Here is a 22304-nt window from a genome sequence, read left to right as displayed (position 1 = left end):
CACATAATCTCAGTTGGCATTGCAGCCCTGCATATTTACTATGAGACATCAAACAAAGGTCCTGTGTACTCTCTTAGATGAACTTAAAGATCGCATGGTCTGAATAGAACAGAGAAGACTTCCTGATACCCTTGCCAACATTTACCCATCAATCAGCATCGACTGCTCATTGAATTCATTGCTGTCAGCAAATTGACCACAAGCTTTTCCTTCAAAAGCTCTTCACTGACTGAGAGGCATTGGTGCAACATGGAACATCCTTTATACATCATTTCATTAAACAAAACATCTGGAGTTTGGAACATGGAAGCCTACAAGTCATGATATTTCAAAGCCGGAAGATCTTCAGGCTCTGAAAATTAACACTGGATGATGCAAAAAGGGCAAAGAGAGAACAAAAAAAAAGTCTAACCGCAGCTGAGCCAAGAAGGAACTAAAACAGAATCTTCCTTTTATTTCATAAAACTTGCGCTGCAGATCAGGATCTGACTAGCCACAGAAAACTGCACCAGCCTCTCATTAAAAAAAACATGTGGAATTTGTTTAAAAAATTGGCAGAGAACCCAGACTACAATCAATTGCTAAAGCTTAGCCAAGACGCTGTTACTGCAAGAGTTGTCTTTCAGTTCATAAAACATTGGTAATATCTTCTCTCAGTCATGTTAAGTGGTTAGCAATTTAGCTTGTTTTGCGTAATAAACGGTCTAGCGATTGGCTGGCTGTTCACCGCTCCCCATATTGCAACAATTTACTTCCATTAGTTATTACGAATTTATTTTGCTTGCTCCTGTTACATTTAGCGTTTGTTATATAACACATGCAGATTTGAAAGCGATGCCACTTCTCAAGTGTAGGATGTCTGTTGACACTGGCTGTCAGATTAGATCAGTGCATTAGAGTGGATCCTGTTAAGAATCTATTCTTAGTTGATGTGCAAAAAGTTTCAGTCTCAGGAAGGCTTTTGGTTTCGTCTGTGGATGATTTACCAATTATATGAAGTACGAAGCTAACTCGATCCAAGAAAATCAGATCACTGGAAGTCGGAAATGAAAACAGAAAGTACTCAGCAGGTCTGTGGAGAGAGAAAAATAGCGTTACTGCTCCAGTTCAATGACCATTGAATAGAACTGGGAATAGTTTGAAATATGATTAGACTGTGAGCAAGGGGATAAGCTCAAGGAAGGTCATTGGCAGAGTGCAAAACAGGGGGGATGGAATGGTAGAGGAATTAGTTTTCCAGGACCAAGTGGTCAGTGAAGGGGTAAGAAAAGGAGAGTCTGGAGCTGTTAGACAGCAGAAAAGTAAGTAAGATACCAAAATGTGCTGAGGAAAGGGATGGGTTAAGGGAGAGAGATTATGGTCTGAAATTGTTGAACTCAATGTTGTCTGTCAGGCTGTAAAGTGTCAGGATGTCAAGGGAGTAGCGGAGAGATTAGGCCAAGGACAGAGATGTCAGCACAAGGGCAAGATGGGCAATTAAAGTGACAGGCCCACTGAAAGCTCATGGTCATGCCTTCGGAATGAACAGCGAAGTACTTGCACAATCTGCATTTTGTCATAACAACCGAAGCCCGAAATTCCTTGGGCCTGTATGCGTTCTGGTGCCAAGAGTACAGCCCATGAAACATTTGGACTTAATCACAGCTCTGCATAAAGTTTGTTGTTCTGAGCTCAGGCAATAAAGAGACTGCCACAAGTGACCTCAACGTCCCCAAGCATGAGAAGCTCAAAACTAAGCTCGCATTTCCTCTCTGGATTACTATCCAGTGACCCATGCTTGATGTGTGTTTATGTAGACATCTGCAGGGAGATTGCCTCAAATCACTGCTTGTAATAACATTGTAAACAAATAAAAGATTTCCTTTGGTCGAATCTGGAATGACATTTTTGGTTTGATTACGGCTCTTCTATGCAGCTCTTCCATTCCTTTCTCCTCAGACTCTTTATAACAGGGGAGTGTTGATTTCAAAGTTACATTGTCATCATTAATGCAGTCACTTCCAGCAATTATAACCACGTAGAGTTTGATGACTTCTCTCTTCAAGGCAAAGGTTCTAGAATAAGGTACGTTAAAATGTTATACACTAAACAGAGTAAACACATGTCTAAGAATCTTGGGCTGCATATGTATTTGAACTTGGATGGGTGAGTTTGTGGAAGTTCATATGTCAGAGTCTATTTGAACTGGTACAATCACCTCTGACTGGGTCATGATGTGGAGCTGCTGGTGTTGGATTGGAGTGGACAAAGTTAAAAATCGTACAATATGGTGCTAGAATAAGCTTTCGGAGCACTGCACCTTCATCAGCTAGCTATGGGGCAGGATACATAGGACACAGAATTTATAGTAAAAGATCAAAGTGTCATACACTGATGCAATGCATTAGACAAATCTAGATGGCTGTTGATCCTTTAATCACTGAGAACAGGGATGCAAGTTTCAGTTGACTAATAAGTAAACTTCAGAATTTCTTTCATTGCCCTGAGAAAAAAGGTGACATCTCAGTTCAGAGGTTTGTGAGGTTTGAGTCTGTCTGTAAGCCGATCCAGAGTCAGACTGGTTTTATGTCCAAAGTAAGAACTTATAAAATGTCACATTGTCTGACTGCCTACAGATTGTGTGCTTTTTGAATAAAATAAAATGTATCTGCAAATACAAATCTACAAATGCAAATTCAGCTCATACATTTATATATGTGTGTGTGTGTGTGTAAGAGTGTATAGTGTAGTGACATCACCTGTAGTGTGACATGAACCTAAGGTGCCGGTTGAGGCCACCCTCATGGGTATTGAACTTAGCTATCAGCCTCTGCTCAGCCACTCTGCGTTGTTGTGTTTCCTGAAGTCCGCCTTGGAGGACGGTCACCTGAATGTCCTTGACTGCTGAAGAGTTCCCCAACTGGGAGGGAACACACCTGCCTGGTGACTGTTGTGCAGTGTCCCTTCATCCGTTGTCGTAGCATCTGCTTGGTCTTGCCAATGTACCATGTCTTGGGGCATTCTTGCCTGCAGTATATGAGATGGACAACGTTGGCCGAGTCACATGAGTATCTGCCATGCACATGGTGGGTGGTGTCCCCACGTGCAAAGGTAGTATCCATGTTGACACTCTGACATGTCTTGCAGTGGTTGTAATGACAGGATTGTGTTACAAAGTTGAAGGCATGTACTGCACCTTTAAGAGGGAGTGAATGCAGGCACCTGTCATGTGACAGCAGTCATAGAGTATGCTGGAAAATGGAAAGTTGCAACATATTGTGGTAACCAAGAGACCTCACTGTTTTCTCAGCAGTTTGAATTTAACCAATCAGTTTAAATTATACCCCAAGATACTAAAACCCAATCGAAATTGAATTTTACTGTTTTGACAACATGAGACAATCTGACATTTTGGGGTATCAAAAGCAGTCATTTTGGACAGTTAGCCAGAGAAAGAGCACCTTCTGCCACTGACAGACAGCTATTCAAAACTCTCCCTAAAAGGTCCCTTTTTCATATGAAAAACCTGTGCAGCAGAAGACCGAAGATGATCCAGGGAGATCTACAACCAGAGGAGGATCAACACCCGAACACGACAGCCACTGTCTGCTTTTGAAAATAGATTTGCTGTAAATTTAATAGGGGCTTTATTGGATCAGTATATTGTCATACAGTGGGAGGTAGACAACAACTTTTAAGGGAAAGGAGGCTTAGAGTTGTAATAGTTGGTGCTCAATGTTCACTTTTGGAGTTAAAGAATAAACTTGTTTTTTTTTTCTTTAAGCAGTGGAATTTGAGTAGTTCTCTGTCACTCATACTCTAATAGATTACGAGGCAAGGTGATGCTTCCTAAATGTTTGGTTTAACTAGTAGAAGGGTTCACTGCCGTGTGGTAACAACTGTATGGTGATGTGGTCGATGCTGTCCTGAAGGCCAGGCAGTTTGCTACGAACAATGGTCTACTTAAGTTTTGGTGGTTGTTTAAAGGTGAGAAGTGGAGGTGTAGGGAAGGTCTTGGTGAGATGTTCATCCTCATGGATAACGAGTTGCAGGCTGTGAAGAACATGGCATAGTTTTTCTACTCTCGGGAAGTACTAGACGATGAAGGGTAGCCCATCGGTCATATCCCATGTCGGTCTCATTCTGGTTTCTCGCTGTGGCAGCTCAGAAATTGAGATCGATGAGTTGACCATCATAATCTGTTCTTATAAGCGCATCCTTCAGCATCTTCAGATGTCTGCCACAATCCTCCTCATCTGAACAGATCTTGTGTATGCGTAGGGCTTGTGGAAGCTTGAGAAGTGCAGCATCATGAGGTTATCTGTGGACTTGCTTTAGAGTGAGGTACTGAGGTGCCTGTCCTCAGATGCATGTGTCCAAGAATGAGACAGATACCAAAGAGTAGTCCGTGGTGAGTTTGATGGTGGGATGAAACTTGTTGATATCACTGTATAAGTATTTCAGTGATTCCTTGTCATGGGTCCAGAGGGAAAAAAACGCCATCACTATATCTGGTGTATAGTGTTGGTTGGAGGTCCTGTGCAGCAAAGAAGTCTTGTTCGAACTTGTGCATGAAAATATTGGCATAGTCGGGTGTAAATTTGGTCCCCATGGCTGTTCCTGTGTGTCTGGATGAAGAACTGGTTGTCAAAGGTGAAGACGTTGTGATCATGGATAAAATGGCTGAGTTGTAGGATGATGTTTGGAGGTGAGCAGTTGTTGGCATTGAGTACTGAGGCTGTTGCCGTGATGCTATCATTGTGGGGGATGCTGGTGTAGAGTGCGGAAATATCCATTGTGACAAGGAATGCTTCTGGTTTGACTGGTCCGTGGATGCTGAGTTTCTGTAAGAAATCTGTAGCGTCGCAACAGAAGCTGGGGGTCCGATATACAATGGGTTTCAAGATGTCCTTGACATAGCTAGAGAGGTTCTCATACAGGGTCCTGCTGCCTGATGTGATGGGACGTCCAGTTGTGTTGGCTTTGTGTATCTTCAGAAGGCAGTAGGAGTCCCCTATGTCAGAGGTACGCAGGATGAGAATGCATAGGGAACTGGATCCAAAGTTCTGATCAATGTGTTTAGTTCATGGTGTGTTCTTTGGTCAGATTGACCGGTAGTTGCCTGTAGTGTTCCTGGTAGTTCAGTTGCAGTAATCTGTTCTACTCTGAATGACGATGGCTCCTCCTTTATCTGCTGGTTTGATGACAATGTTGCGAATGCTCTTGAGAGCATGGATGTTGCTGCATTGTGATCAGGTGATGTTTTGCTCTAGCTTGTGTGAGTGCAGCTGATGAATCTGGCGTTCACACGTTTTCTCACTCAGCTTCAAATTACTCCTTGTCGGTTCCAGCTGAAATTCCATCCCTTGTGTTCTGTTAAAGGATATCTGCACAGCTCCTCACTCTGCTAATCCTGCTGCATGCTAAGACACACTGTCGATGTCATGTACCTCAACGTGCACAAGCTTGCTCGCTCACTCCAACAACACCGACTGACCCTGTCTCAAAGCAGTCCAGCTCGAGATGTTCATTTCATCCTTTGCCTTGTTCAGCACTTTAACAGAAAACCCTGCTGTTAGGAAATGGAGTTCCTGCATTTCCAGCTGGCGACAACAAAGAATCACAGACTTTGCTACCGCATGGGTACCAGCTCCCCAGCTGGGAGCTTACTCCCATTCTCTTCCTTCGTGCTCAAGTCTCACCCCTTGTTGTGTATTCACAATGCCCTCAGATCTTGCCTTCTCTGATTCTGAAGGCTCTGTCATCAGCTCCATCCCCTTATGTCCCCACCTTGGCACGACGCTGTGCTCCTCGATCACCTCCATTTCTGCTCTCACTGCCTTGAACAGGAACCATCCCCTCGTTTAATAGATCCTCTCACCCGTCTCCAATACTGTCCCTCCACTTGAACCACTCCCTCTGGCCTCTCACCCTCGTTAGATCTTTCTGTTGAAAACTGCCATCTCCATTTCTCTGTTCCTCACTCTGACTTGTACCCCTTTGAACCTGTCGCACCCGGTCCTCTCAGGTCAAAATACATTGAAAGGTGTAGAAATCAAAGGTATTACTGGGGCAGACTCAGCACCTGTTGCATGCAGAAACTGTGTCTGAAGTGCAAAATATTGACCAACAAGTAATGTTCCATTGTGTTTAAAGTTGGACTGTGAAACCTTGAGTCAATTAGAGCGCCCTATCCCTTCAGCAACTTCCGGCTTATTTTTGTAGTATTAGCGAAAGGAGTACATGGAGCAAAATGGCCGACCCTTGAGCATTGGTGAGGGGATCACGGTAAAGCAGTTGTGCTGATGCCAATGCTACTGCTAGCCTATTCTGGGTTACTCCTGTACATCAGCAGGAGGTCTGACATTTGAGTGGCTGGAGCTATGTGTGTCTTAAAAGGGAGCTGCATTGTGGCAACAAATAATGGGACCCATTTGTGTCTGTGTTTTGATACTTTGAAGAATCGTCTAACCATGCAACAGAGTGGGACCCAAGGTGTTCAGTGTGTGCTCTGGAGGAGAGAGGTGAACAGAGGGAGACTCATTCTAAGAACCTTCAGGCAGATGCTCAGCAATTAGGAGAATGAGTGGTCAGATCTGTGGATCAGTGGTTAGCACTGCTGCCTCACAGTGCCAGGGACCCGGGTTTGATTCCACCCTCGAGTGATCGTCTGTGTGGAGTTTGACTGTTCTCCTGTTTCTGTGTGGGTTTCCTCCCGCTGTCCAAAGATGTGCAGGTGAGGTGGATTGGGACGTGTGGGCTTACAGGGATGGGATAGGTCTGGTGTGATCTTCGGAAGAGCGGTGTGGACTCAATGGGCTGAATGGCCTGCCTCCACACTGTAGGAATTCTATGAAGTAGAGGTGTAGGTCAACGATAGAAAAGTTTCCATAAGATTTAGCTGCAGTACACGAAACGTTAAACAGCCCAACTCAAGTTATCGATGTCAATTCCACGAACAGTACCACTAAGCTTATGTAATGCTGAGTACTATAGACCCCCATCTCCTATTTACAAACACAACCCTGACGTTTCTACATATCCAGCACCGGTTCCTATCAACAGCTCACAACAGGAGAGGGACCTGCTCACGGCATATTTTAACCCCCAGGGATCGATGGTGCTGGGCATCCATGTGACAATTGGTGGAGCTGAGGAAATTGATATTGAGGTTATTTGCATACCTCCTTAAATCCCGATCTTTCATTTTCCCTAAATCGCTTCTGACACACAATCTGCAGACCCGTATCGGCACAAATTACTGACTAACTCTCCTTTCACCAGAACCCGGTCTTTGCCTTGGTTCCATTTCAGCTACCCGACCAATCAATGGAGGACAAAGAGGTTGCATATCGAGAGGGACACTGTCACTCAATCTTGCACCAACAGCACGACCTCAGACCCAGACAATGTATGTACTTTAGAGGTGGGGATAGCAGAGGGATCAGCCTCAGTCAATCCGTGTGACGCACTTACACATAAGACAGGGCAGAAGGGAATGATAACACAGGAACCAGCTTGCTGCCAGGCACTGGTACTGTTGCCAAAGAGACAGGCTGTAGAAAAACATGGTGTTTATTCCTTTATTTATTCTTTCCTAGGATGTGGACATATCTGTCTCGGCCAGCCTTCATTGTCCATCTTTAACTGGTCTCAGGAAGGTGGTGGTGAGCTACCTGCTTGAATCTAGGTGGGCAGATATTTGTTAAGAAGGGAATTCCAGGATTTTGACCCAGCGACAGTGAAGGGAATGGCGATATATTTCCAAGTCAGGATGATGAGTGGCTTGGAGGGGAACTTGCAGCTGGTGATATTCCCATGTATCTGGTAGCCTTGCCCTTCTAGATGGAAGTGCACATGCTTTTAGAAGGTGCTGTTTAGGAAGAATTGGTAAATTTCTGCAGTGCATCTTGTAGATCGTACAGCAGCGTCAGTGATGGAGAGAGTGGATGTGGTGCCAATCAAGTGGTCTGCTTTGTCCTGGATGATGTCAAGCTTCTTGAGTGTTGTTAGGGCTGCCCCCATCCAGGCAAGTCACACACTTGACTTGTGTCTTGTAGATGATGGACAGAATTTGGGGTGTCAGGAGGTGAAATATTCACTGCAGTATTCCTAGCCTCTTACCTGCTCTAATATTTATATGGCTAGTCCCACCAACTCCCACAGCTACCTGGACTACACCTCCACCCACCCTGCCGCCTCTTAAAATGCCATCCCTTATTCCCAATTCCTCTGCCTCTGCCACATCTGCTCCCAGGACCTCCAATTCCACCAAAAAACATCCAGATGGCCTCCTTCTTCAAAGTCCACAATTTCCCCTCCCACGTGGTCGACAATACCCTCCAGCACATCTCCTCCACTTCCCGTTCCTCTGCCCTTGAACCCTAACCCTCCAATTGCAAGAAGGACAGAACTCCCCCAATCCTCACCTTCCATCCCACCAACCTCCATATACACCCCATCATCCTCCGCCACTTCCACCTCCTACAAACAGACCCCACCACTAGAAGTATATTTTCCTCCCCACCCTATCTGTGTTTTGGAGAGTCTATTCCCTCTGCAACTCCCCTATCAGATCCACATCCGTCACCAGCCAACACCTCACTCCCAGCACCTTCCCCTGCCACCGCAGGAAGTGTAAAACCTGCACCCACACCTCTCCCCTCACCTCCATCCATGGCCCCAAAGGATCCTTGAACATCTGACAGATATTTACCCATACCTCCACCAATGTTATCTACTACATTCGTTGCATGCGGTGTGGTCTCCTCTCCATTGGGGAGACAGGATGCCAACTTGTGATCGTTTCAGAGAACATTTCTGGGACACCTGCACCAACCAACCCCACCGTCTCCTGTGGCTGAACACTTTAACTCCCCCTCCCACTCCGCCAAGGAGATGCAGGCCCTGGGTCTCCTCCATCACCAGAACCTAACCACCTGACACCCGGAGGATGAATGCTTCATCTTCCACCTTGGGATCCTGCAACCACCGGGATCAATGTGGATTTCACCAGTTTCCTCATTTCCCCTCCCCCTTATCCCAGTCCCAAGCCTCCAACTCGGCACCTCCCTCTTGACCTGTCCATCTTCCTTCCCACCTATCCGCTCCACCCTCCTCTCACCTATCAGCTTCACTCCCCCCCACCTTCATCTACCCATCACATTCCCAGTTACCTCCCCCCAGCCCCCCCCCATACCCATTTATCTCTCAGCCCACTGGCTCACAAACCTCATTCCTGATGAAGGGCCTATGCCCGAAACGTTGACTCTCCTGCTCCTCGGATGCTGCCTGACTGGCTGTACTTTTCCAGTGCAACACTCTCGATTCTCGTCCTGTTCAGTTTCAGGCAAGTGTTAAAACCGAGGATACTGATATTAGAGGATTCAGTGATGGTAATGTCTAGGGGAGAAGATTATATTCTTTCTTGTTGGAGATGGTTATTCCCTGGAATTTGTGTGGCATCAATCCATGCATAAACTGCCACTTATCCGGCCTGGCATGGATATTTTCCAAAGTCTTGCTGCTCTTTAGCATGGATTTCAGAATTCCCGCACTTCAGGAATCAGGAATGTGTGAAACTTTGTGTAATCATCAGCAAGCAATCCCCACTTCTAACCTTATACTTGAGAAGGTCATTGTTGAAGCAACTGAAGATGCTTTGGCCTCGGACACTACCCTGAGGAACTCCTGCAGTGATGTCCCAGAGCTGAGATGACTGAACTCCAACAACCAGAACCACTTTCCTGTGTACCAGGTATGACTCCAACTAATGGAGAGTCCCCACATCCAACTTGCAGCACACCCCACTACCACCACCACCCACCCCACTCAAACCCCACCCAAATCCTCAATGCCAACTCAGTCCAATGTGGCCTTGATGTCACTTACACCTTACCTCTGGAATTCAGCTCTTTTATGCATGGTTGACCCAAGGTTAAAATGGGGTCTTTTACTGATGATCGAGAGTAGGCTGATGGGGTGCTAATTTGTAAAGTTGGATTCGTCCTGCCTTTTTGTGTACAGGATACACCTAGGCAATTTTCCACATTGTCGGGTAGATGTCAGTGTCGTAGCTGCACTGGAACACTCTTGGCTGGGGGAGCAGCAAAAGTGTGGAGCACAAATGTAGAGTACTATTGGTGGAATGTTGGCAGGGCCCATAGCCTTTGCAGTGTCCAGTGCCTCCAACTGTTTCTCGACATCACATGGAGTGAATCGAATTGGCTGGAGACTGGTATCTGTGATGCTGGGGACCACTGGAAGAGGCTGAGATGGATCATCCACTTGGAAATTCTGGCCAAGGTTTGCTGCCAAGGCTTTCAGTCTTATCATTTGCAGTGATGTGCTGTGTTCTTCTGTCATTGCGGATAGGGGTATCCAGTGACTTGTTTAATTGTCCATCACCATTCACAACTGAATGTGGCAGGACTGCAGAGTTTATTGTGGAATTGCTCAGCTCTGTCTGTTGCGTGCTGTTTATCCTGTGTTGTAGCTTCACCAGGCTGATACCTCCTTTTTAATATGCCTGGTGATACCCCTGATTTGCCTTCTTACAACTTTATTCACCTCTGATGGATGGTAACGATAGAGTGGAGAATGTGCCAAACTATATGCTTCCAGTTTGTGGTTGAATACAGTTGTGCTGGTGCTGATGGTCCTTGATGTGAGTTGCTAGACCTGACGAAAGTTTGCCCCATTTCGCACAGTGCCACTCAGTATGATGAAGGATTTCTTTATACTGTGCAGAAGGGACCTTGTCTCCACACGGACAGTATGATGAACACTCCCACTGATACTGTCATGGACAGGTAAGGCTGAGCTCCTTTTGTTGGTTCTGTCACCCACCTGCAGCCAATCCAATCCAGACTCAGCCAGCTCTCTCGGTGGGAATGCAGCCAAGCCACTCAAATGAAGACCCCCACCTGGAGTACATTCTGTGCCCCTTGTTACCCTCAATACATGGCTTTCAACATGAAGGAGTACTGATTTACCAGCCGAGGGGGGTAAGTGGTATATGTGGCATGTGATAATGAGCAGGAGCTTTCCTTGCCCCATGTTTGACCTGACACCATCAGATTTTATGGGGTTTGGAATCGATGTTGCAGACTTCCAGGAAATTCCCTTCCTAACTGGGCGGCACGGTGGCACAGTGGTTAGCACTGCTGCCTCACAGCGCCAGAGACCTGGGTTCAATTCCCGCCTCAGGCGACTGACTGTGTGGAGTTTGCACGTTCTCCCCGTGTCTGCGTGGGTTTCCTCCGGGTGCTCCGGTTTCCTCCCACAGTCCAAAGATGTGCAGGTTAGGTGAATTGGCCATGCTAAATTGCCCATAGTGTTAGGTAAGGGGTAGATGTAGATGTAGATGTAGGGGTATGGGTGGGTTACGCTTCGGCGGGGCGGTGTGGACTTGTTGGGCCGAAGGGCCTGTTTCCACACTGTAAATAATCTAATCTAATCTAATCTAACTGCATGTTACTGTGCCACTCCCTCTGGTGGAAACATCCTATCAGTGGTACAGGACACACCCAGGGAGGGTGATAGAATTGTCTGAGGCATTGCAATATCTGAGTAAGTCAGGATTGTGGGGGATCTATCCCAGTTTTAAGGCAAGCTCCCTGATGTTGGTGAGGAGCATCTGCTTTATCTTTATGGCTTCCAGTGCCTAGGTCAATGCTTGGTGCATGGTCCACTCCTGTTCCTTTTCTTAGATTTCAGTTGGATACCCTGAGTGGTTCAATTTACAGAGGGCAGTTAAGAGTCAACCACAAGGCTGTGTGTCTGGAGTCATATGAAGGCCAGGCTGGGTAAGGCTGGTCAATTTTCTTCTCCAAAAGGCCATGAGTGAACTAGGTGGGTTTTTACAATAATCGTTTTATAATCAGTCTCAGATTAGCTATATTTCCCAGTTTATTAATTAATTCCAAATTACATCATCAGCCATGGTAGGATTCAATCCCATGTCACTAGAGCATTGGCCAGACCTCTGAATGACATTACCAGTATGTGTCTTATCTTATGACAGTTGTTGGTAGGTTGCTCCTTGTGCTATGGTGAAAGACTGACCATTAGGGCAATCAGGTCAAGATGAGTAAAATCCGTGACGATGGAGCGATTTTGTTGGTGATCTCAGACATCTTGGAAGCCGTATATGCTTGCTGCTAAAGCCAGCATTTTGGGATGAAGTCAGAATTAATGATCAATTTGGGTGTTTCAATAGCAGACCCAACATCACCATGGGTGTTTCCTCTACAACTCTGGACATGCCCAGTTTTTAAAAAACACAAGAGTTTCACCACATTGTTTTTTCAAAATGCTAGCACATTTCGAGGATTTAATTCTCTGTACGGATCAAGGTCATACGCCCTGCTCCAATCAAATTTATGTCCTAGTGTCCAACAAGGACTGGACACCAGTTTTGTTGATGTCTCATAAGTTACAATTTGCTGCTTTCTTTTCTAAATAGATTGTGCTGTGAAGAGAGAAACTGTCTTGAAGATACATCTGCAATGGTTTCTTTTCTAACTCCTGCTCATAACTTCAGCAATTCTTCCAGCGTCTCGCTTTGGGCCCCTCTTATTTATCAGCTTTGTTCTGTATTTTTATTTGTCCCACAGGTACACTAACAACACCCAGCTCTAGCAGACAATCAACTCCCGAGGCCTCTGCACTCTCTTTGTATCCAATCATGGAATGTCTCTACTTATTTCCATTAAAAGTTGTGAAGATAATATCGTCGACTCTATACAATTTCAGATGGAGCCAAACTGTCCACTACTTTGGCATTCTGTTTTGGACCTGAGCTGAGATTTTGAACCCACATCAAGTCCATCACAGACACTTCCTGCCATCATGACAGCCCTCATCTCCACAGCCGACTTCACTGATGTCTTGCGGAGATCCTCATCTCTACATGTCAAAGTCAATAGACAATAGACAATAGGTGCAGGAGTAGGCCATTTTGCCCTTCGAGCCTGCACCACCATTCAATATGATCATGGCTAATTCCAACTGAAGACAAAAAAAAACTGAAGATCACAGAGCTGTGGACTCAATGTTAGCTTGCTCTCTCCCCGTGGATGCTGCCTGACTCACTGTGATCTCCAGCATTTGTTGTTTTCAGTACAGATTCCAGCATCTGCAGCCATTTGCTTCTACTCCCAGCGAATTCCAATTTGTTTGTTTGCCATTTGTCACCCTGCATAAACTTATGCCATTCCAGAACTCTCCTGCCTATAATTTCAGAAGTCATATACCCTCATTAGTCCCATCTTCTCCGTTATCAGTTCACCAGCCCTTATTACTTTAAATAACTCATCGTCATGTCCTAAGGCTTTGCTCCTGGCTAATCTTTGCAACATCCTCCAAGATATAATCTATAGCCTCCAAAACTTCTTCAATCCTCCAGTTCTGATGTCTTATAAATTCCCAGTTCCATTCCGCCCACTATTGCTGGCCATGTGCTTAGGTGTCTCACTCATAAAGCTTAGAAGTTTCACACTAAAATACCATATCTCTTCACCTCTCTTTTTTTTTAAAAATTCCATAGTGAAATTTACCTCTTTGAACAACTTCTTCCACTGAATTATCACTTTTTATCTCCGAATCACTGATTTATTACAGGGCAAAAGGAGACCATTCAGCCCATCTGCACTAGTTCTATACTGAATGCCAATCTCCTACTTTTTCCCCATATCCGTGCATACCATTTCTGACCCAAATAACCATCCAGTGCCCCTATTGAAAACCTCAATTGAATCTGCCTCGATCACATTTCCAGGCAGCACATTCCATACCCTAACTATTCTTTTGTGTGAAAATGCATGTTTTCTCACATCATCCTTGCTTGGTTTGCAAAATACTTTAAACATCTTAGTGCAAATTTATAACACACTTCAAAATGTTGCTCTAAGCTAAAGGCATTATACAGGATGGAAGCTATTGTTGGTATGCAGTTAACCTCATCAGTTCATTGATTGGTATTATTTCTGATTGGGTAAAAACAATGACTGCAGATGCTGAAAACCAAATACTGGATTAGTGGTGCTGGAAGAGCACAGCAGTTCAGGCAGCATCCAACGAGCAGCGAAATCGACGTTTCGGGCAAAAGCCCTTCATCAGGAATAAAGGCAGTGAGCCTGAAGCATGGAGAGATAAGCTAGAGGAGGGTGGGGGTGGGGAGAGAGGAGCAGAGAGTACAATGGGGGAGTGGGGGAGGAGATGAAGGTGATAGGTCAAGGAGGAGAGGGTGGAGTGGATAGGTGGAAAAGAAGATAGGCAGGTAGGACAAGTCTGGACAAGTTAAGGAGACAGTTACTGAGCTGGAAGTTTAGAACTAGGGTGAGGTGGGGGCAGGGGAAATGAGGAAACTGTTGAAGTCCACATTGATGCCCTGGGGTTGAAGTGTTCCGAGGCGGAAGATGAGGCGTTCTTCCTCCAGGCGTCTGGTGGTGAGGGAGCGGCGGTGAAGGAGGCCCAGGACCTCCATGTCCTCGGCAGAGTGGGAGGGGGAGTTGAAATATTGGGCCACGGGGCGGTTTGGTTGATTGGTGCGGGTGTCCCGGAGAGGTTCCCTAAAGCGCTCTGCTAGGAGGCGCACAGTCTCCCCAATGTAGAGGAGACCGCATCGGGAGCAACGGATACAATAAAAGATATTAGTGTATGTGCAGGTAAAACTTTGATGGATGTGGAAGGCTCCTTTAAGGCCTTGGATAGAGGTGAGGGAGGAGGTGTGGGCACAGGTTTTACAGTTCCTGCGGTGGCAGGGGAAAGTGCCAGAATGGGAGGGTGGGTCGTAGGGGGGTGTGGACCTGACCAGGTAGTCACGGAGGGAACGGTCTTTGCGGAAGGCGGAAAGGGGTGGGGAGGGAAATATATCCCTGGTGGTGGGGTCTTTTTGGAGGTGGCGGAAATGTCGGCGGATGATTTGGTTTATGCGAAGGTTGGTAGGGTGGAAAGTGAGCACCAGGGGCATTCTGTCCTTGTTATGGTTGGAGGGGTGGGGTCTGAGGGTGGAGGTGCGGGATGTGGACGAGATGCTTTGGAGGGCATCTTTAACCACGTGGGAAGGGAAATTGCGGTCTCTAAAGAAGGAGGCCTCCCATTCTGGCACTTTCCCCTGCCACCGAAGGAACTGTAAAACCTGTGCCCACACCTCCTCCCTCACCTCTATCCAAGGCCCTAAAGGAGCCTTCCACATCCATCAAAGTTTTACCTGCACATCCACTAATATCATTTATTGTATCCGTTGCTCCCGATGTGGTCTCCTCTACATTGGGGAGACTGGGCGCCTCCTAGCAGAGCGCTTTAGGGAACATCTCCGAGACACCTGCACCAATCAACCAAACCGCCCCGTGGACCAACATTTCAACTCCCCCTCCCACTCTGCCAAGGACATGGAGGCCCTGGGCCTCCTTTACCGCTGCTCCCTCACCACCAGACGCCTGGAGGAAGAACGCCTCATCTTCCGCCTCGGAACACTTCAACCCCAGGGCATCAATGTGGACTTCAACAGCTTCCTCATTTCCCCTTCCCCCACCTCATCCTAGTTTCAGACTTCCAGCTCAGCACTGTCTCCTTGACTTGTCCGGACTTGTCCGACCTGCCTATCTTCTTTTCCACCTATCCACTCCACCCTCTCCTCCTTGACCTATCACCTTCATCTCCTCCCCCACTCACCCATTGTACTCCCCATCCCCACCCTCCTCTAGCTTATCTCTCCACGCTTCAGGCTCACTGCCTTTATTCCTGATGAAGGGCTTTTGCCCGAAACGTCGATTTCGCTGCTCGTTGGATGCTGCCTGAACTGCTGTGCTCTTCCAGCACCACTAATCCAGTATTATTTCTGATTGTACTGACAACTGGAGTTAGAGGATTCCCTACACCCTATTAACAGGACTATAATGAAATGATACATGTTGGATCAATGTTGGCTTTGGAGAAGGTTGACAAGTCAAATCAAGCTTTCTAGAATTCATACCCTTATACCAGCAATTCCAGCCACTCTTGTCATCTGGTTGCCTTGCCAATGGTCAGGTTTCATTACAAAGTCAAATATTTGCGGTGCAAGTGTTTCATTCAGGAAGGTGCAAAACGTATTGCTTAAACTTTGCAAATCTTCTTGGGCAAGGAAATAATCTCTCACAGATTAATAATAAGTGACGCAAATGCTTTCAAAAGTGAACGCTGAGGGCTGCACTGCCACAGGAATGGTATTTAAAGGATTTACACTTGGGAGAGGTTCGGAACCCAGATATTACCTATGTAGAGACAGAACAATAGGGTTGTTCATACATTTCCTGTAAATTTCGCTTTGAGCCACAAACTGACAGGCTTCAATAAATCTCTGTGAAAATTTGGGGAGTCCCCTTGTTCAAAATATGAATGAAAACTTGGCCATAGTGTGATACCACAGTGATGAGTACACATGCAGCTATTTACTGGGGAATAAAAATACAATTGTATTTTTGCTGTGACTCTACAAACTGACAGTGTTAGAGTACTTACATAGCAGAAAGTAACCCTATTGCAAATCATTCTGCTCTTTTATAACAAAAGAATGCTCCTCGTGTTTTAAGTGATTATCTGAACACCATACAAACATTCATAGAAATAGAGACAACTGAGAACTTGTTTGAGTCATCCATGGGATGGCTGACCGGCATTTATTGCCTGCCCCTAGTTGCCCTTGTGAAGGTATTGGTGAGCTGCCTTCTTGAACTGCCGCAATCCCCATGCTGCAGGGTGACCCATAATGCCATCAGGGAGGGAATTCCAGCATTTTGACCCAGTGACAGTAAAGGAATGGTGATATATTTCCAAGTCTGGGGTTGGGAGCGGCTTGGAGGGGACCTTGTGTTGTTGTTGTTGCCATGGATTTGATGCCCTTGTCCTGCTAGATAGAAGTGGCTGTGGGTTTGGAAGGTGCTGTCTAAGGATCTTTGGGGAATTGGTGCAGTGCATGTTGTAGATGGTACTCACTGGTCATTGCTGAAGCAACTGAAGATGGTTGAGCCTTGGACACTGCCCAGAGGGACTCTTGTAGAGATGTCCTGGAGCTGAGATATCTGACTTCCAACTATCACGACATAATTGTTGTTGATGCTGGGTGTGACTCCAACCAGTGGAAAGTTTTCCCTGACTCCCATCGATTCTTCTAGTTTTGTTTCAGCTCCATGACGTCGCACTTGGCCAAACAGCCACTCTTATCCTATCTCTGGAATTCAGCTGTTTCAACTGTGCTGACCCAAGACTGCAATGAGGTCAGGAGCTGAGTGACCCTGGCGGAACCCAAACTGGGCAGGTTATTGCTGCAGGAGGCACTGTTGATGACACTTTCCACCATGTTACTAAAGACTGGAAGTCACTTTCTCCAAGTTTGGCACTGGACCCTAATTGTTGGTAAAGAGGACATGTCAGGGTTAACAGGACAGTTTGCTGTTGTCATTTCTGGTGCCTAGGTCAGTGTGAGGTGGTGTGGTCAATTTCATTCATTTTTGGACACATCTTAGTGGTTGATACAACTGAATGGCTCGTGAGGTCATTTAAACATCAACCACATTGCAGTGAGAGACACATGTAGGGCAGACTGTGGAAGGATGGTGGATATTCTTCCCTAAAAGGCATTAGTGAGTCAGATGGACTTTTATGATAATGGTTTCATGGTCATTTTAATTCTAGATTTTATTAAATCCAAATTCTGTCATCTGTTGTGCTTGGAACAGGGTCTGGATCTCTGTATCAGTTGTGCAGTGACAATACCAATATATCATCACCTCATTATGGAATGTCATATTTAATGACTTTGCAGAATATCTCTTTGTGTGCACCTCTACTCTAGTCTTGAGGCAGTTTCGGTTTCTCATAGGTGCTAAAATCACTGCATGTATTTAGAATGAAATGTTTGGCCTGATTTGAAGGCAAAGGTAATGTGAGGTTGCAGCAGTAAGATCACTCTCACATCACACCTCGGAATATGGAACTGAACTCTGTGGGAACCAGGTTCACAAACTCTTTCTAGCTATAAATTCTGTGTCTTATCACTGTGTACTCCACACCCACCTGATGAAGGAGCGTCGCTCCGAAAGCTAGTGTGCTTCCAACTAAACCTGTCGAACTACAAACTGGTATTGCGTGATTTTTAACTAGGCCCAGATAAGGTATTGAAGGTGTTAACTCCCTGTGAGGCTGTCTGTACTGTAATGGTCAGACTGATTCTAATCTAAAAAACGGATTTACAGAACCTTACATGGATTCATGCAGTTTTTGAGCAAAGTAAAATGTAATTCTGCATGTACAAATTCACCCCACAAACTTATCTGTGTATGTGCGCATGTGGGTGTGTGTGTGTGCAGGGAGGAGGGGCGATGTGTGTGTGGGGGTTATGAGTGTCTGTGAGAGGGTGTGTGTTTATGTATGAGTGTGAGTGTAAAGGGGTTTAAGTCTGTGAGAAGGTGTGTGTGGGAGTGTATGTGTGAGTGTATGAGAGAGGGTCTGAGTGTGTCTGTCTGTGTGTGTGTGTGTGTCTCTGTCTGTCTGTCTGTGTGTATAGTGCAATGGAGTCACCTGTAGTGTGACATGAACCCAAGGTCCTGGTTGAGGCCCTCCCCACGTTGGACTCTAACCTGGTGGACTATAACCTGGTGTTATGTGATCTTTAACTTTGTCCACCCAAGTCCAACACCGGCGTCTGCAAGTCAACCTTTCTGATTTAAATGTTTACCAAGTCCAGTCGCTGCCACTGCACTCTCCAAATGTTTAGATATTTCAGCTTTGGGAAAGGAACTCTGTCAACATGCCGCCCCCTGAGCAAGGTTGTAGTTTGAACTATATAGGTAGTGCATGTGGAGAATACCATAGCTGAAACCAGGGTCAGAATCAGGTGTCTTGTGTAAATGCCCTAAGAGTCTGTTTTCACCCACTATTAATAACCAAATGTAACTGATCAGCTAATGCATTTGTATAATGAATTGATAAAGTAAACTTCAGCCCTTTATGTCAGAGCATGGAACTAACTGAGAAGAAATCAAGCATCTCTGGTACCAATGGATAAACTTGGCACATTCCCTTCCCCAGGGCCTATAACTGAACGAGATGAGCTTTTACACCAGTCTGGTTCATGGTCACCATTAGCGTTTTATTCCTGATGTATTCATTGAACTTAATGCAGCAATTGGGTTTGACATGCTCTCTCCAGACCAATAGTCCAGCCCTCTGGAATATTAATCCTGTTTTGTGACCATTCCCTAAATTAGAACAAGGACAACTAACACCCAATGGGAAAAGGTTGCAAGGAATTGGCACAAACACATCTGACTTCACGTTGGATTACACACAACATAGAGTGCAAAAAGAGGCCATTCAGCCCAGCCTGCCCATCCTGGTGCTTATGATCCACTCAAACCTCCACATCTTTTTACTCATCTAAAACTACCACGGTAACAATTCTCACTCCTATGCTTGTCTATCCTTAAGTGCATCTATCCCATGACTAGTGCTAGCAAGTTCCACATTCTCACCACTGATGAGGTTGGCTAAAGAAGTTTCTGTTGAATTCACTACTGGATTGCTTGGTGACTATCTTACATGGCTGGACCCTAGCCATGCTCTTCCTCCGAAGAAGAACCATTCCCTATGCATCCATTCTAGCGAACACCGTTAATCATTTAAAGACCTCTGTTGTATCAATGTTCAATCTTCTTTCATTAAAAAAAAATGACCAAGCCTGTTTGACACCGCACATTTCTGGGGTATTTATTGATTGGTGCAATTGGTGCTCCAAAGTCTCTTTGTCCTTCCACCCCACCTGGATTTGCATCTCCCAAATAATAAGTGATCTCTGTACTCACCCTGTCAAAGTGTATTACCTCACATCTGTCAGTGTTGAATTTCATTTGCCAATTGTTTGCCCTTCCTGTAAGACTATTAATATCCTTCTTCAATTTGTTGCAGCCCTTCTCAGTGTTAACTATCTCTCCAATGTGCTCCCTACCCACTCCTCCACTACTACTATTTGAGTCATAGGGTCATACAGTCATAGAGTCCAACCAGTCCACACTGACCATAGTCCCAAAGCTAGTCCTGTCTGCCTGCACTTGGCCCATATCCCTCCAAATCTTTCTTTTTCATGTACTTACCTAAATGTCTTGTAACTGTAACTGCATCCACTACTTCCTTTGGAAGTTCATTCCACTTACGAAGCACTCTCTGTGTAAAAAGATTGTCCTTGTGTCCTTTTAAAATCTTTCTCCTGTCACCCTAAAATATGCTCCCACGTCTTGAAATCCCTCACCCTAGGGAAAAGACGCCTATCATTCACCTTATTGATACCCCTTATGATTTTATAATCCTCCGAGGTCACTTCTCAACCTCCTACACTTCAGTGACAAAAGTCCCAGCCTATCCAACCTCTCCTTATAACTCAAAACCTCCGTTCCTAGCAACATTCTGGTTAATCTGTTCTGAACCTTCTCCAGGTTAATTATATCCTTCTTATAGCAGGCAGACTAGAACTGGACGCGGTACTCATGAAGAGGCCTCAGCAATGTCCAGCAGCAACCTAAAACTTGTTTTTTTTAATTCCAGTTCAAATTGTTGATCTGAATTGTGAACAGTGGGGGTCCCATCCCTGATCTTTGTGAAATGCCACATCCAACTTACTGTCACTCTGTCCAGCTGACCTTCACTGCCAATCTCTGCTGCCTGCATTGAAGGCAGCTAGCAATTCATTCTGCTGCTTGTTTCCTGACCTTTCCTTCTAGCCTTCATATTAAAACGTTTCCTATATGTTTATATTTGTCCTGGTGTCATATTTGTTCTCTACCCTAGAAACACTAAATGCATCTTTTTATTTATCTATGGAAATCTAGCTTACAAAGCAAACGTGTTTTTGGACTCAATTTGAGTTGAGACCTTTCCATTTCCTGATCTTCTGTTCTATTTGCCAACTTTCTTTCTGATTTATCTGGGCAAGGTCCTTTCAATCTTGCTATAGTTTGTTTTTCTCTAAATCAAACTCTCTTATCCTTGACTTTCCCTTTTCATCTTTCACACATCTGAACTTCAATATATTGTAGTCATCTTTTCCCCAAAGGTTCCCTATTTTGCGATTGGCCACTTGCACTACACTGGACTGAGTGGCTCTTGGCTCCTGGCTGCAGAAACAATGTGCCAACTCAAAAAAAAAGTTTTTAAAAATCTCTTCCTTTTTCACCTATGGTTAATTAATATCCAATGTTCTCTTCATTGGAAATATCTTTTTCGTTTTTAATCCAAGAATTACGTTACTTTGCATCAGTGATCACACTGATTCCAACCATACCAACTGCATTATGAATATCGGAGGCACATTTCCTCTGTTGTATTGGGTAGAAATAATTGTTTAAGTGGAGTGTGTACAAGAAAGTCATGTGTGCAGCATTACATCTCCCAATGAAAACCCAGACGATTCTGTTTTATCAGTCTAGATTGGACTTTCCCATTTATTATACAATTACAATTCTCTCCTTAATGGAATAGCTTTATGTGGATCAAGCTTTTGCCTTTAGCCTTTGTCAGAGGTCTATTGTAGTGAAGTGTGAGGCTGTACCCATTTGACTCCAGGAGAAGCCCACATTTTGAAAGCCAAGACCCACGTATTGACCATGTATCCAAACACATTGTCTACATGAATGCTGGAATCCACAGAGCTTTATACTAACAAAAACAAAGAACTGTGGATGCTGTCAATCAGAAACAAAACAGAAGTCGCTGGAAAGCTGAGCAGGTCTGGCAGCATCTGTGAAGAGAAATCAGTTAACGTTTCAGGTCTAGTGACCCATCCCCAGACTGGAAACGTTAACTCTGATTTCTCTGCTGGGGTGCTGCCAGATCTGCTGAGCTTTTCCAGCAACTTCTGTTTTTGTTTCCATAGAGCTTTACATTTCTGAAAACCGTTTGGTCCATCGTGTGAAGATGATCTCTTTATGGAAACCAGGACTAACATTCTACTGCCCTTTCTCCTGCGTCTTGCTCTGCTTTGGCTAACTTTCTCCTAGTTTGCTTAATGAATATAAGAAAACATTCCATATTCCAACATCTCTCTAACCTTCTCCAACATCATGTTTTGCTTCCTTAGTCATGCATTAAGCTGATAATCTCTCATTACTGATTTCCCCGTCCAAGAAAATAGTCTTCCCTATTCACTTTGTCAAAACCTGCAACATTATTTAAGATCTCCACTAAATCTCCACTGGCCTGTTCTATTGTTGAGGAATTAATCCCAGTATTTTATCTCTCTCATATAAAGCTCTGCTTTGCAGCCCTGATACCATCCCGCAAAGTCAATG

This window comes from Chiloscyllium punctatum, chromosome 40 (assembly GCF_047496795.1).
Source record: "Chiloscyllium punctatum isolate Juve2018m chromosome 40, sChiPun1.3, whole genome shotgun sequence".
Classification (NCBI taxonomy): domain Eukaryota; kingdom Metazoa; phylum Chordata; class Chondrichthyes; order Orectolobiformes; family Hemiscylliidae; genus Chiloscyllium; species Chiloscyllium punctatum.
The sequence above is the reverse complement of the archived record's forward strand: the minus strand, read 5'-3'. Positions refer to the sequence as shown.